Below are 12,377 nucleotides of genomic sequence, written 5' to 3'. Positions count from 1 at the left end.
TTTGCATGTTAATTGTTAAATGGCTAACATTTTTTGTACCCACATACAACAAACGTAATTTGGTTATTAATGCTTAGAAATGCCTCAAAAATGCAAAGTATCGTTTCGTTATTGCTAAACAAGAAAAAATGTAAAGTAGATTTTACTTCAAGTTAAACCCTCATCCATCCATATTTTACTTAAATAATAGCCAAGTTTTAAGAAAAAGGGAACTATCGCACATTGCCGGTCTACTCACAAAAGTGCAGACATTAAGCCTTAGACGCATAAGACTGAGATGTACACGTCAAGGTATCTGCGGACTGATTTATTTATTTATTTATTTGATGGGTGGTTTACCCCGTACCCAAGAATATTTTATTTATACAACGGCGGCCAGCATTATGTTGGGTGGAAACCGAGCCCGGGGAAACCCACGACCATCCGTAAGTTGCCGCAAGACCTCCCCACGTACGAGCAGAGAGCGGGCCAGCATGAGTTGGACTTGAACTCATAGCGACCGCATTGGTGAGAGACTCCTGGCTCATTACGCTGCAGTAGCTCGCGAACCAACTGAGTCACGGAGGCCACCGACTAAATGATGGTTTCCACTACAGCCCCAGCAAAAGGTCAGAGAATGCACTGAATTGTCCTTCAACAAAGATTTACAATCAACAAAGTTTTTGTTGTACAAGTAATCCTGCCGATACGATTCTCATCTTCCTTTTAGGTGCTTCATCAGCTTTCAGCAGTGATTCCAGCAGAAACTGAGATGAGGTCATGAGGTAAGTATCTAAAATTCCACCAATATCTCAGTATGGACAACGCTCTCATTTTTTTAAAAATAAACTAAAAGTAATCACATTTTACTGGCATATAAATGAGCAAATGCTGATTTTATGGGCCACTACTGAGGCTGCAATTAGAAATTTTCGTTTTGTTAAGATTAAAACTTACACGCAGTTGAGAATACTCCTAATGCATTGAAATATATATAGCGTGGCTTTTTCCAGATATAAACCTATATCACTTAACAAAAACCTTTCAAAAATGAAATTTGACATGCTCTACTGTTTTCTAATCACATTGTCTACTGGCTCTGTCTCTGTTCTTCCAACCATAATTTTGACGGAATTTGAAATATTCTTGAGTACGGCGTAAAACATTAATCAAATCAATGAATAAATAAAATAATTTTTTACTTTTCTTTACGACTATAGGTTGTCTAATATATAAATGAAAACAGCTGACAGATGAAAATTTACCTAAATATGTAACAACATGTATATGTATATGGATGCTCACACATCATATATAAATTCTTGTGTTTGGTATTGTGATACTTACGTCTGGAACAAGTAGGACCATCCCAGCCGAGAGCACACTTTCCGGAACATTCTCCGGTTTCCTCATTACACTGACTCAAGCAGTTGCCACACAACTGGCCCCAAACTGAAATTAATAGACACCCATCATTAACTTTTAGAATACATGTTCGTCGGGTTAGATTTTATTACTTCTTTATGCAAATGTTGATTTGGCCCATTTAAGTTACTGGGTGGATAAGGCACTTAGTTATTGGACAATAGGCATAGAAATCTTATACCTTAATCTTAACACAGACATAACACCTAAAACTGCAGCCTGTTACCATGAGTTGTGAAATAAATAATAATACAGAGTGAGAAATGCATTATTTGTATTGCATTTAAATCTTTTCATGTGTAATTCTCCCAAGTGGGTGTAGCAAAGTTTAAAGGTTATCATGTTTAAAGATATACGGCCCTTAGACTATAAATCCATCGCGTTGAATTAAATCGCAAAGTTTGGTATACAATGCATGAAGAGTTGCAATCAAGGCGCAACCGAGATGCATATTTTATTATCGTCAACTTACATACTAGAATGATACGCGATCTGAATACTGATTTCATTCATTCGCCTACACCATACTTTACGTCTTTTTAACATCTGCTTCTCCTTGCATGGTCCCGTCCTAATTTCCTACATTATATGCATTCTTAGTTGTTCAGTAAGGTCTGTTTGGAGTCATACGTTTTTAATGTTAAAATGTTAAACGTGATGATTGTGGAACAGATCCAAGAGATCTCGTAAATGTTCTATTTTATGAATTTAATTATTCGGCACACTTAATTTGTTTATGTTTTACGCCGTACTCAATATTCTTTTGCTTATACTACGGCGGCCAGAATTATAGTGGAAAAAAATCCGGTAGAGACTGGGGAAACGACAATCTACAGGGTTGTTGGCAACCATTCGCATGTACGACCGGACAAGCCAGCAGAATCTTGAGTTGTCGGCACACTGAATATATCACCAAAAATCACTGGAAAATGTGACTATATAATAGGACCTTAAGCAGCAAGAGTTGAAATTAACATAGCGGAGTGAACAGTTCGTCAAAGAAACAAGCCGTCTCTGGCGTGACACAATAGCCCGACTGAGGTTGCCGTGTGGGACATGTCCTCGCCTGGGTTTTTTTTAATAATCTCTTTATATGTATGCGAACCATTTTTCTATATCGTATACCACAGTACTCTGCAAACAGTTCTCTATACAAATACCTGGTGTACATATAGAGCATGGGTTTTGCCATCGAATTGCATACACTCACCTTACCTGTTACTTTGTAAACATCATACTGGTAATTATGTATCCACGAGGTTTATGCCACACTGTAGACGCCACTGTACTTTTAATTCTCCACACTTTATGTAACTACACAATCGGCATTAAATGTGAATGCAGTTTAGGTTTTACTCTCAAATATTTTTACAGTGTGGACAAGTAAGACTACTCAGGAGGGGTAGGAGAATAAATTTATTCACCTGCACGGGACTGATGGCATACACAGTAGTCTGTTTCTTTCAGCCAGTCGCCTATATTCAGCTGGCTGTAAATCAGTCATACTCTGTAAATTGCTTTTAGTCAGTTGTACGTTACAACACGAGCTCTGCACATCGATATGTTAAAAATTCATATCCTTACAAAGAAAATGAAGTTAGATCTTTTTTTCTTCTAAGTAATAACGTTAAACTGGACAAGCACATTTTCGACGACAATACATCACTGACATGGGTGACGTCAGAATTATTCAAAACCGAGCGGCATGCTCTGGTATGTCTTGGGGGAAAGTGACACCAGATACCTAATCCCCTATCAACTTCACTCTAAGCCCTGTTTCTGATACTGCCGTATTTGAAATTATTTACGAGTTGTGGTGTAATATAAAATAAATATATGAAGCCTATGTTATATTTTGTAGTATGGGATCAATCGGCAGAAGGGTTTTAGAGTTGCATGTCAGTAAATTCTGTAATGAAAAACAATGTAGATAATGCGCGAAGACAACAGTGAAGACTGGATGTGTTACTAGATGGTGTTTGTCCTAAACCCATTGTTGTGCACCTACTGTAAAACAAAATAGTCTAAATCATATTCTTTCTTGTAATACAGCACTGGAGAACAACTTACAAAATAAACAGTAGCTGAATCCACCATATACACGGACCAAAACAAAATGGCAGCAGGTTAAAATGATGACATACCTTATCAGTGACTTGGAGTGCTAACTTCCAAGCCATTGCGCCGTTTTGAATAAATAAATAAAATAAAATAAATAAATAAATAAATAAAATAAAATAAATAATTAAATAAATAATAATAAATAATTATTACTAATTCCAGACATCTCGTAATAGTATTAACCGGAATTTCAAAAAGTTTAACGAAACCGAGTAAGACGAATGTCACAAATTCTGGTCGCTGCCCTGGTTTTATCCTGTAAGTCTTTAATACAGTAATTATATGCACTGAACATGCATTTCGGTTGACGCCTAATATACCTTTATCTTAAAGCATGGATACCTGGGCCCGTATTCATAAAGATTCTTAAGATTCAAGAATTTATACTTAAGTCTGCAAGTTACTTTTAGCTAAGAAAATTTTTAACAATGCATTCATAAAATTTCTTAACATGATTCTTAGCGAAAGAAATGCATAAAAGATAAGTTTTAGCGAGAGAGCTCTCTAATAAAAAGGATATTTTTGGTACATCATAATGTCATGTGAGCTGCAGAGGGCATTTCGATGTAAACACAATCGGGTATGGAAGAAAAAATAGAAGAGAAAGTCAAACTGGTCAAACGACAAGCGCTTGAGCCTCACCAATCTCATGACACAAAGCCATATTGAGGGACAAGTTGGGTGCAGGGTTGACCTCAGAAAAGAAAAAAAATACATGGAAGTTTGTGACGGACATGTTGAATGCCTCCTGCACAGCCGTCAAGCGGTCACAAGAAGAAGTGGGAGAAAAGTGGCACAATATTTTCTCCCAAACCAAATCGAAAATCTCGGCCCACAAGAAAGCGCAAGGGTATGTAAACTTAATGGGAATGTGAACTTAAGTTATTTTATCTAAAATATTTAAATGGAATAGTGTAAGGGTGTTTAACATTTATAACATTAGACCAAGTCCCGCTAAACTTTAGTTTCGGTAGTTATTTTTGAAATTATCAATTGTCAAAACTGCCTTTTAAGGCAAATCAAATTCAGTTGTTTGTTCCGGAACTCGAAAGCTGTGGGCCCCAGTATCTCTCATAAATGCAGCTAAACACTGACTAGAATTTAAACATTGTGCTAAAATAAAAACAGCATACAGAACAATTAAAACCGTAGTTATTACTTAAAGTTGAGGGTGCATGGGGTGTAGTCCACTGGAAAAAATAACATTGCAAATGACCAAAGTGAACGATACATTAATATTAGGATGATGAACTTGGCCTTTATTGACTAGATTTTTGTAAAGTGAGTAAAACCAGTTCATTTATTAAGCTGAAGAATATTTATGTACGATGGAAAATGATTTCTTTAATTTAAAATGCAAATGTAGGCACTTCTCTAATAAATGTAGACTTCCAAACTGTGGAGACTAGAGGTAAAATCATCAGTGACCCGTGTAGCATTGTTATACTGAGCACTACCACAGACAAAAGCTTGTTCAATTAGACCTATATTTTGATTCATGCCATAATGAATATATTATGTATATAAATGGAATTTTAGAATATGTGATGATTAATCTAATAAACAAGATGTTGTTAAGTATGGCATAAAACAAATCACTTTCTGTGTATTATGTAAACAGTGCTCTATGCATCATATAGAAATTCACCTAGCACACAGGCCATTTAACCTGCCCCGACACATGCACACTTCTTATTTTCTCATGTGTTCATGTTTCAATCTGTCCAGGAGATCATCTGTTGCCATATTGGTCTATTTGTGTTATTTTTTTATTTTTAAACAATTCAATGTCAACTTTCACTGAATTGAAAGTTCAAAGGATTGTTTGTATTAATTTCATTTGTAAGTTGACTGGTAGTACAGAATCGTTACTTTGAAACATATTATTTATTTATAACACAACCTTTTTTCAAGATCATTGAATGCATCATCAACTGTAAGTCTAAAATAATTTTAGATCAAATATCCATTAACTGCTATAGCACTTAAGTGAAAACGAATTGTGATGTTCATTCTAGGGGAGTACAATGCTTGTCGTGGTGGAGTTAGTGACAGCATAGATACCACCTTAATTCAACTTAATGAATGTCAGAAAGTAATTTTTCTAAAAATGCAATGTGCAATGATGAATATAAATGCATGAGTAAATTTAGAATTTATCACAGTGCTTCAGACACTTGTTGTGTTAAGCAGGTTTAAAACGTTACTAAGTCCAATTTTGGTTTTCTTAAACTAATATGCTGCATTTTAGTCAGCTTGAGTTGTATCTGTTGTTTGAAAGGCCCTCCGACTTAAGTTTTTTAAAAGGGCCAGTTATAGTGGTATAGACTTCAGCACAACTGACATGCCATGCTTTCCATCAGCACCTTTACCCATAAGATATTTGGAAGCTCTGCCTAGTGCCAGTCAGGCAGAGGACATCACCCACCTACAGGCTCTAGTGAAGGTACCTTCACCTGTCGCACCAGTGGTTCAGCATAAAGCACAGAATCCACTTCCAAACCCAAGCAAGGCCGAGATTATTCAGCACGTTAAGTTAAAAAACCGAACTTCAAATTCAGTATTATGAAATGAAATTGCAAGAAAGAAATCAAGAAGAATAAATTGAATGAAAATATTGTGCCACTTTTACTGCATTTCTTCCCCAGATCGTTAGTGTTTGTGATAAAGGCATTCAGCAAGTCTCTCACTGCTTCCATGTAATATTTTTCTTTTTCATCTTGCCCGTCAAATGTAATTGTATTGAGCCATGTATGTCTGGTGAGTTCTTTCACTTCAAGCTTGTTCAGTTCGGCTATCTCTTCTGTATTGTATTAAATTAACAAGCAATAAAGGGAATATTAATTTACAGTGGGCTTATGGAACAAATTTATTTTTAATGTGAAAATTGCTTGGTGAGGTACTAATCAATGCTGATAGGAATCAACACAGTCCCTGAAATATTGGCCCTCTATATTTAAACAAATATGTATTTGAATAATTGCAATAACAGATATTATCAGCATTTTTGAAGAATAAATGTATAGCTAAAATACTGCAAGGGAAAATTGGATGAATTAGCTCAAATATTTGAACTGTTTGTTGTATAATGTTTATATTAATAATAATTAATTTTAATGTTTATATTTCAGTAATTATTACTCTTTATAGAAACTCAGATGTTTTTAAATGAGGATATATTTTTCCCCCCAAAAAAGAAATCCTATCAATTACCAGGTATAGAAAAGAAATGTGCCGCTAATGGATATCAAGGGAAACAACTCTATGTTCACGGTACAAAGGTCAACTAGGAGATATTATAATGATACACCTCTTGTAATTTGTTTGAGGGCCGGGTTGTGGCCTGAGGAAAGGGGTAAGAAGCCAGCGTTTAGATGGATACCCGCTATCCCCGATCAGATGAGTGTGAATGGGTGTGTGGTAGTTTTCAGAAACCTGTCTCAGTCCACTTTCAGTCAGAATTCGAATCGCATGAGTAGACCCTGACCATTTTGCGACAATGTCCAGAATGTTGTACTTCGTATCGACAACAAATTGAACGTTAATACAGTGGTAATGGTGCAGATTAACAAATTCTTTTTCATATGTGTTAGGAGCAGTGGTTTGTACGAGTGCCCCACTGACGAGAGTGAAAACAGGCTTCTTACGGTAGCTGTGATAGCCCTAGATAAAGTCGGCTGTGAGACTCTCATGTCATCACCATTGCACAGCTGTATTTTCCTAGTTCCCGAAAAACGAAAAGTAATTTACACTTACTGCATTGGATTAATTGCACAGTTTCTGTTCGATCCACTTACAACGTTATCCCTAACTAGTAGTTCCATATACCAAATTCCTGTGCAGCATCCAAACGAAAACCAAAAAATCTCTTCTTTCCTTAAAGTGGCGTCGATTTCGTTGAACGTTCCCCGTGTTGTTGGTTAAAAAGTACTTAAGAATTTAAGAAAAAGATAAAGGTGGCCATGGGCGCACTTAGATTTTAAGAATTCCTAACACTTACGTCTTTTATGGATGGCACTTAAGTACGTTTATCAATTTAAGAATTTTTAGTGGGTTTAAAACAATTTTTAGCATCAAAAAATGCTTAATTGCTTTTATGAATACGGGCCCTGATATTTTGCCAATTTCTGTTCGCCTTGAGGTAAATTCACAAAATTGAATATATAAGAACAGCAAGGAGAGAGAAGAAAATTGCTGAAGAGAGAATATACATGCAGCCTGAGGAATTTAAGTCAAAGTGGGTGTAGTATGAAAAAGAAATCAAGGTGAACCAAATGCCGGATGCCACATCAGATATATTTTATTGGACTATGTGGATTTTGCTGATATTCTTCGACACTCAGTTCTACACCCCGATTCTTTAGTCCATTGAGTTTGGCTGTATGCTGGTGTTACCAGCGATCCTGCCATTTAGTATTTGAAGAGCATTAGCCTGTACCATAATGTGTATTTCCAGAATATTAAAAATATAGGCGATTTAAAAATGGACTCGTCCATACAGGACCATACAATCCAATAACCATAAATATTCATAACAGCATATTTTGGGTAGCTGTTTTGTGACATTATGGGAAAATTTGAAAACAACTTGTTGTTTCATCCTCTAGAATTTACTATCAATATTGAAAAACATTGCTTAGAACCAAGCTAACAAATAAGCCATCTAGGTTTTAATAATGATACGGTAAAAATGGAAGTTACAATGATAAAGAGAGAGGCAGACATTTTGGTAGATAGATCCTCTTCATTACTCACTCATGAAAGAACCAAAATTCCACAGTTAGCATCTCTAATCGGTACCATGGTTTCTTTTTGTTCTGGGGTCGAATACGCCACAGAACAGAAGCTTAAAAATGAACAATACAAATGCCCTCGAAGACAGTGGGGTGATTATGATGCTTTAATAAAAAATTAATGGATAAATAAAAACGGAGCTCTACTAGTGGGCTGAGGAAGTGCATTGTCAGAAACTTCACTTATTTCGCAAATCAGCCTCAAAAACAATAAGTTGAGAAGCTTCCACTCTACTTTGAGGTGCTTGTTTAGAAAACTTATTAAAATATAAGTTATTTGGAGTTACTGTGAAGCTATTTGGCGCTGCATACTTCTGCTAAGTGTGACAAAGATATTCATATCCAGTTACTCGTGGGGTTATACTAATGCGGTGAGGTCATGTCAATCATGTGGGAGGGACAAGGTCAATCCTGGTTAATGATCTGGTGTACAAATGTGGAACTGGTGTATCTCAAGACACATTTTGGATATCGGTCTATCAACACATCTAAAAACATACCTGAAAAGACTCATCAAACGACAGACTTTAAGAATAGAATTTTCTATGATCGCACAGAGTGGGCGTTACACACAGGTGTCTATTAGAAAATTGTGATGAGGTTTGGGTAGGCATAGATCGATTTGTGTGTATCTCGTCTAAATGCTAAAGTTGGACAAGTATGTCTCTTGGCAAAGACATTCGCATGCTGTTCATGTAAATGCTTTTACAGTGTCTTGGTCTAACATTTATTTATACCCATTTTCACCTTTCAGCCTCATCCCAGTGTGTCTACAAAAGATTAGGGAAGACAGGGAGAACGGCCTCCTAATACCCCATGCCTGGCTTATAAAAACCTGGTTTTCTACCCTGCTGCTCATACTGTGAGCAGTGCCATTGTTTCTTCCACAAAGGCCGGATCTAGTGACTTTTTGCCACAGCTCAGCCTGCATCCTCTTCAGGGGAAACTGAAATTCTTAGCATCCAGATTGTCAGGAGATCTGTTAAAAACCAAAACATTTCAACACACGCTGCCGATTTCATCCTACATTTTCCTGGAAGCCAGGAACTCATAAACAATGTGTCCAGATGGGTGGGATATTTGCAATAGGCAACAAACAGACCCAGTGCCAGGAGATGTGATGTAGGTTTGTAAACGACACACATCTGGAACACCCTTTAGAAATAAAATCTATGAGGACCATTTTCAATGGGCGGCCTCCTAACCCAATATATTCAGAAATATGGGATGTCATCAACGTGTTATGGTTCATTAAAAGTTTATCGCCAGTTAAATTTATTTTACTCAAAGATCTCACCATTAAAACGGCAATAGTGATTGCTCTTGTGCCTCCCCATGAGCATTTTTTAAGAATATAGGTATAGCTCAAATACTGCAGGGGAAAATTGGATGAATTAGCTCAAATGTTTGGACTTTACGATGAACTCTTATAATATTTACATTTCAGTAATTATTCCTCTTTATAGAAACTCAAGTGTTTTTAAATGAGGATATTTTTTTCCACAAAAAGATTTCGATCATTTACCACGTATAGAAAAGCAAATTCGCCGCTAATGAATATGAGTGGAAACAACTCTATCTTCGCGGTACAAAGGTCAACTAGGAAATATTTTAATGATATACCTCTTATAATTTATTTGAGGACCGGGTTGTAGCCTGAGGAAGGGGGTAAGAAGCCAGCGTTTAGATGGGTACCGGCTATCTCAAATCAGATGAGTGTGGATGAGTGTGGCAGAATTCGAGCGTCATGTGTAGACCCCGACCATTTTCAGACAATGTCCAGAACGTTGTACTTCGCATCGACAACAAGTTAAACGTTAATACTGTGGTAATGGTGCAGATTAACAATTTCGTTTTCATATGTGCGAAGAGCAGTGATTTGTACGTGTGTCCCATCAATAGACCCAAGAATGCCTGGAAATTGGGCAACAGCGTAGAACACTTCCTGTTTTTCTCGGAAAAATCGCGAGCTGTCAGTGGAAAACGAATGAAATGAAAACAGACTTCGGACGGTAGCTGTGACAGCCCTAGATACAGTCGGCTGTGAGACTCCAATGTCATCACCACTGCTTAGGTGCATTTCCTAGTTGTCAAAAAACGAAGAGTAATCAACACTTTTTGCATTGTTTTAAGTGCACAGTTTCTGTTAGATGCACTTACAACTTACAACGTTGTCCCTAACTAGTGATTCAATGTACCAAATTCCTGTGCAGCATTCAGACAATACCTATCTAAGAGCTCTCTTTCAATATATTCGTTCGAACAATTTCGTTGAACGCCCCCTATGTGTTTGTTGGTTAAAAACTACTTAAGAATTTAACAAAAAGATGGGCAAAAGTGGTCATGGTCACACTTAGAATTTAAGAATTTCTTAACGCTTACGTATTTTCCTAAATGGCACTGAAGTTTTTCTATCAATTTAAGGGTTCTTCAGTGGGTTTAAGAATTTTTTAACACCAAGACATGTTTAAATATCTTTATGAATACGGGCCCTGGTATTTTGCCAATATCTGTTCGCCGTTTTGTAAATTCACAAAACTCAAATATATAAGAACAGCAAGGAGAGAGAAAAAAATGTTGAAGAGAGAATATACATGCAGCCTGAAAATTCAGGTCAAAGTGGGTGTAGTATCAAGATGAAATTAAGATGAATGAAAATGCCTAATGCCACATGAAACATATCCTAATGAACTATGTGGATTTTGGTGATATCCTTCGACATGCAGTTCTACATCCCGATTCCTTGGTCCATTGTGCTGGCTGCATGCTGGTGATAGCAGCGATCCTAAAATTTAGTATCTTAAGAGAATTAGCCTTTACCATTACGTATATTTCCAGCAGATTAGAGGTATTGACTATTTAAAGTGCTTTAATTGATAGACTTAACAACTGGCTGTAAAATTGTTGATCTCTTTTGAATGTTATTATTATCACCTCGAAGAGAGCACAGTTTCTTGGTTCTAAAATTTTCCCAAAACGTTGTGACTATTATATTGCCGGTTTTCATGTTCTAAACTGTAATCGTTTAAATTATCGTTTACTAAATGTATAGTATCGCATGTCACCATGATCAAACCAAAACGTGTCACATGCCACATCAGAGTATCCCGGCATGCATCTTGGTATCCGGTCAGGGCAATAACCGACTGTAACGTCACAGACTCCGTCACCTTACAGCAATTTCCACATTTTATCTCATAATCTGATTTGTGTGTCCAAAGGTTACAATATGTTTGTATGATTGGTGCTAAACGTCCTACATGTACTTAACAATTTTTAGCCATATGACAGCGAAAAGTCATTACTTTTGTGCACATGTACATATAATATATTATTTGGTGGCAGGGCTAATCCATGGCGCCAAAATGCTGCCGCCACTGATCATTATCATGCCACACGTACCGGACCCAGTCACACTACACTGACACTGGTCCAACCAGTCGTTTGTCCCTCCTCCAACCCAACAGTGCTGAGCGACAAGAGTCCCAAGACCCATTTTTAAAGTGTTTGTTATGACTTGATCTAGGTTTGATCCTGTGTCTCCCGACTTCAAGGCAAACTCTCTAACTATTAGGCCACCGAAGCGGTCATCACAGGCTGAGTACATGCATATTTACACCGTATTTAAAATGCAACTATGGTTTATATGAAATACATGTGATGTGATTGTCTCAAGATAAACACATCTGTTCTTGTTAATTAAAACTACCATAGCACAGCATCCGACAGATCGTTTTAAGGATAACCTACATGTGTGGGAACTAAAGAACACCAAAATTATGTACAAGAAGTTGAAGTATGGTAAAAAGTAATGTTTTACCTCTATCATTGGATGCCATAACTGCTCATTGTTCCTGCCGGATTTAAACATACTTATATTATAAGGAAGAAATAAAGAGGAGTATATTCTTCAATGATGAATTTCATGGGAAGCGATTATAATATGTCACTCATACTTTGCTCCATTGCTTTACAGAAATTTGAAAAGAACATGTAGCATTTGTTTATAACTGGCGATAAAATTTAAAACACTTACCTGTATCACATTTCAGACCAGAG

The sequence above is a fragment of the Liolophura sinensis genome, chromosome 7 (assembly GCF_032854445.1).
Source record: "Liolophura sinensis isolate JHLJ2023 chromosome 7, CUHK_Ljap_v2, whole genome shotgun sequence".
NCBI classification, from domain to species: Eukaryota; Metazoa; Mollusca; class Polyplacophora; order Chitonida; family Chitonidae; genus Liolophura; species Liolophura sinensis.
This window is presented reverse-complemented; position numbering follows the sequence as displayed.